Genomic DNA, 5,375 nt, shown 5'->3' on the forward strand with positions numbered 1-5,375 from the left:
AGGTCTTTTGCAAAAGAATATGCCCCTATACAGCTGAGTTTTTAATGTTGCTTGATTCCCTTACCATTACTCCACTGCAAGCTTCTGGTGTAACCCACAAACAATTTACAATTTTAACTGGATTTGAGATTAAAAATTCTTATACTCCAAGGAAAAACTGTTGTTTTATACTCATAGCAACAACTTGCTATCAGAATGAGTTTAAAGCCCATTCATTTGATTGTCAACTACTTGCGAATGAGTAATAAGTGAAGAAAATTTTTCCTTTCTGAAATTCAGCTCTTCAGAGACAAAGCATTCCATTAAACGCCACTCTGAAGCCAGTTAGTAACAGCCTCACCCAGTTTTCAAACGTACTTCTCACCCTAAACTCTAACAATCCTGGAACTAATTCCCCAAAACATTTTATATGATCTACAGTCAGCTCTCCTCAAAGAGACTGTGCCTGACCAGGATAGCTCACCCTTCCTGGCAAGGGCAATACCAGCCCTGTCTTTTCAGTTGAGATGAATTGTTACATGAGCCTTTGATAAAATCCTGCAACAAAAGGTCCCATAATGTTATTTTTAAATAATTGACAATCATTATGGATATGGAGATCCTAGTGAGTATAACTGACACTTGCCATCCTTTTTAGATTTGGGTTTGTAAAATAAAATAAGCGTAGTAGAGTGAAAACACAGTGACTAAGAAAGAGAGAAGACTCTGAAGTTAGATACATGTAGATTTTATCCTGGATGTATAATTTACCAGCTGTGTGACATCACTGGATCTCTAAGGTATCAGTTTCTTCATATGTAGAGTGGATTTAATAATAAAATAGTCTCATGGCCATTTGGTAAAGATCAAATGAAATAGCTTGTCTAAAATACAAAGATCAGTCCCTAGCACACTGCAAATGTTCAGTAATGCCAAATTTTTTGTTATTGTATTTCTAATTAACTATGTTTTCAGGTTTAACCCAGGCTTATTAATGATTATTTTTAGATGCATTTAATCAGCACAATAAGGTTTTAAAAGAGATATGGATAGTCTAAACCTTTTATAATGCAAAATTCCAGAATATTATGCCTCTTCTTTTTTTTCAGTTTAAGAAAATAGTATGTTGCTAGAGAATAACTGTTAACAGTTGGATGTAACAGACATGCTGCAAAATAATCTCTAAATATTTAGAGGTAATTATTGGTTTCTAGTAGCTGCATTAACAACCAAGAATCAATAATCAAAAATACAGGAAGATCGGCTTACATTTTCAGTACATTCTTTATATATCCGAGATTCCTTTTGTGTCTTGGAGTGTGTGTAATCTTTTCTCATTTCCCTACCAATGATGATGCTTTTGCCCTAAAGGACTTCAAATGTATAGACTTTTTCTTTTTTTTTTTTGCTTTAGTTTCAAATATATCTCCTACAACTAAGAAACACACACCTCAGACATGTTAAACCTGAATGAAATAAATGCAATGAGATTGTCAGAATAAATTTGTCTAGGTGAAAATTGCATAAGACAATGGACTTTTGGGGCTCAGGAGGGGGTTGTGTATAGGGGAGCAGAGGGCATGAGGGCACGGTACCTATCACAAAATAGGCATTCAGCAAGTAGCTGTTGAATGAATGAATACATGAATTTGTATGAACTACTGAATCCGGAAAGCCTTGACTCAACAAGCCCTTGTAGATTTCTTGTTGATTCACTGCCAAGGCTCCTTGACACAGACCTTTTTGTAGAGGTATTTTTTGAATCATTTCTTTCCCTTACCTCTTTTCCTTTCTATTCTTATTAGTACAAAACCCAATGACACGGCATATCCACTTATTTTGAATCATCTGATTTTACTAGCTAACTATCAAGGACACACAGAAACTCTTAAGGCTTTATGCCTTCAAGTTGATTTCTACAAATAAGAGACTAACTCACATTTTTCTGGTCCTTAATGGATGTTCACTAAGTGAAAATAATCTGTTTATGGGGTTAATAATCTGAGACACATGAAATTACTTAAAATATTAGAAATGCAGTCCCATCCATTCAAGGAATTTTTGGATGTAGAATTAGACAATTTGTTGTTCTTTTTTTTTTTTTTCAACGTTTATTTATTTTTGGGACAGAGAGAGACAGAGCATGAACGGGGGAGGGTCAGAGAGAAAGGGAAACACAGAATCGGAAACAGGCTCCAGGCTCTGAGCCATCAGCCCAGAGCCCAACGCGGGGCTCGAACTCACGGACCGCGAGATCGTGACCTGGCTGAAGTCGGACGCTTAACCGACTGCGCCACCCAGGCGCCCCGACAATTTGTTTTTCTAACTATTTTCTAACTATTTTAGTTAACAGAATAACTCATTTAAATTTAAATTCAGTGTCTATAACAGTTTTTTCCACTGAGAATATACAAGATGGTCCAATTAAGTGCAGAAAGAAAATAAGTAAACTTTTCTTTTATAATTGTTCTATTAAAACTAAAAACGAAAATTTAGGGTAAGGGAGCAATAACATTCTATAGAACAGAGAGCAAGGACGTGTTCTAGATGACACCTAGCGTGATACTTTATAGCTCATCCTCTTTAAATTTTGTATTATTTTATTTTTGCTACCAACATAAATGCTATTTTAGTATAACATTATTTTATAAAAACCCTGAAACTCATAGAAAATCTAGCCGAAAGCATTATAATTTAACCTTACTCTGTGTGTGTGTGTGTGCGCGCGGGCGCGCGCTCAGATGTAGAATGGCAAAGGTCTGGTTATAGTGATTTCATATAATTATAATTTTTTAAAAGACTAAGAGTGTTCCTTAAATACAGTTTAAAGACTGGATGTCATAAACCTTTTTTGTTGGTGCATCTGATAATATGAGAAAATATAAACTATAACCTTAGCATTAGTCTTTACAGAATTATGTTGGAGAAATTATTTTAAGAAATGTAAAGACTTTACCATGTATGTTAACTCTTTCAGTACCTTAATATTTCCACTGAGCTTACACATTAAAATTCACAAATACCAGACAATCCTTTTACGAATATGTATGTCATCCTTGAGCTGGGACCCTGCTGTTCTTCTCCACGTCGTTCCAATTTTAGTATATGTGCTGCCTAAGCAAGCACCCAATAATCCTTTTAAACAGGACAAATGATTACAGTTAAGGATAATTTGACCTAAAACTGTTGTAGATGAAATGAACACTATTATAATGTGTAGAAGCTTAAGAAAACAACTGGGTTCTAAATATGAGATCAGTAAACAGTGGCTTAGTATGTCAATAAACTGTTACTTATCTGTTAACTGGCAAATTTACCAAATAGTTCTTCACTTGATAATTACATGTATATAAACTCAATAAATATTTCATTTCAGAGACTATAAAATAAAAATTATCAAGAGACAGGACATTGGAAAGAAGAAGAATGCGGGAAGTATAAAGGGAGCAAGAAAGTCAAATGCTGCATTAGTTGCTTCTAATCGTTAATTTTCAAAGGTATTTACCAGTACAGAATTGGCAACAGCTGAGGAGTAGGTAATTCTCATTCCTTATAGATCTTCTTTGGACAATTGAATATTCTAAGACTTCTTTTCTTTCACTTAAAAATAGTTTGATAAACAACTTTAGATTTTTTTTCTTTCGTGTGGGGAGAGAGCTTTTTCTGCTTTCAATATGTCACTTGTAGTTATATATTAATTAAATGAACTGTGGATTTTCTCTTACTTCAGGAATTACAATAGAATAAATGGAGTGCTAAAAGGATGGTACCACATTCTTTGTCATTTACATTTAACTCCTAAGAAGATTAACTATGCTCCTTTAATTGCTCAGAATTAGAAGGCAGGTTGCAGTTAATACCTAATGGAGGAAAGAGGGACAAGAATTGAGGGCAAGTGAAGAAGTGTGGCGACTCACTGAGATGAATAGAACACAATGTTGGGATAGTGATTTACACATCTAATGGAAAGAAGGAACACCAAAAAAATACTTCTTTTACAAAATGCCATGTCAGGAGACTCTGGCTCAACACAGACACACACACACACACACACACACACACACACACACACAGAGGAAGTTCATAAGCCCCCAACCCCCCTCAAATAAGCCTAGATATTTAAAAAGAAGTAATATCTTCATATGAATATTATTTCTAAACATATAGAAAGTGTAGTTTTCTTTGAAAACATTCCTACATATTGCACCTGAAATAAAGTAGAAAGAATTTTGAGTTATATTAACTTTTACCAGGAATGTCATGACAGGGAGGAGAGAAAGCCCCACAGAAGCCTTATGATTATAAACATGCTGGGAAAACTCTTCTGCACACTGCATCAGCATCTGAAGACATCCTTGCTTCAACACTTTCATAAGTATGTTTTATTTTATAGCTCACTTTATAGTATGTATTTTATAGCTCATTTTATAGTATGTATTATTTCATAGCTCATTGTGTGGTGTGTGATTTGATACAAAGGCAAAGGGTGGTGGGCAATAAAACAATGCTGTGTCATCTGTATGTGTGTGCATGTGTGTGTGTATGTGTGTGTGTGAGTGTGTGTGTGTGTGCATGGTTTTAAAAGATGTGATTTCAAAATTTACATGGTAATTCAAACTTAAAACCTTGTCAAGTGACAGGCATGATGTTAGTTAGGCTCAAGGTAGAATAAAACAGAGCCAGTATTTCCATTTTGTGTGACTTCATGTCCCAGATAATAATTATAACAACAATAACTGTTATTTGGACAATATTTTGCAATGTAAGCTGTGGTACCTCTGATGATAATGGGTGTATAACTGGCCAACTTGTCTATCTTTACCAAAAGACTGAAACAACACAGAAAAGATAAACTAAATTAATCTAAGAAACATTACACCTTTGAATTCATAGAAGTGAATTTATAGGAATTTTAATGTCAAATTTAAAATTTTTGAATGAAAAGTACCGTTAGTGACCCACCATGTCACCAGCAGGATTGAGGTGAGCCATTTCCTTACCTCCTTGCTGTTGCTAAAGGTTTCCATTTCATTTTTCCGTCAATCTGATAAGAGTAGCATGGTATGTCACTGTTTTAAATCCCTTACCCTGACTACTAGTGAACACAATCAACTGCATAACTTGGGGGCCCAGTACAAAATGAAAATGCAGAGCCCTGGCCCAGATTCAGAAAGCAGTCTCCCTTTCTCATAGCCCAGCCCTGCAACTCATGATGGATAGAGGTCTTCCAAGGGATTAAAGCCTTTGTACCTGGACACACTTGATACCTGGCTACAGGTAGGCAAAAGAAGCCTGCTGGGTAACTCATTGAGCAAGCAGTGAAACAATCCAGGATCACCTGGGGCATGTGCCTGACCGTCTCTTTCAGCACCCTGCCTAGACCCACTGCTTTCATA

The 5,375-nt window shown here is 35.5% G+C and overlaps 1 non-coding gene across 1 annotated transcript; it reads right to left on the minus strand.

Annotated features, from left to right (window-relative positions):
• Positions 1 to 2,996: 2,996 nt before the first annotated feature.
• Positions 2,997 to 3,105, minus strand: LOC113600890 (U6 spliceosomal RNA). The gene has a single exon (XR_003421990.1). It is a non-coding gene; the product is annotated as a U6 spliceosomal RNA (small nuclear RNA).
• Between the last annotated feature and the right edge of the window lie 2,270 nt (positions 3,106 to 5,375).

Source organism: Acinonyx jubatus, chromosome B1 (assembly GCF_027475565.1).
Source record: "Acinonyx jubatus isolate Ajub_Pintada_27869175 chromosome B1, VMU_Ajub_asm_v1.0, whole genome shotgun sequence".
NCBI lineage: Eukaryota > Metazoa > Chordata > Mammalia > Carnivora > Felidae > Acinonyx > Acinonyx jubatus.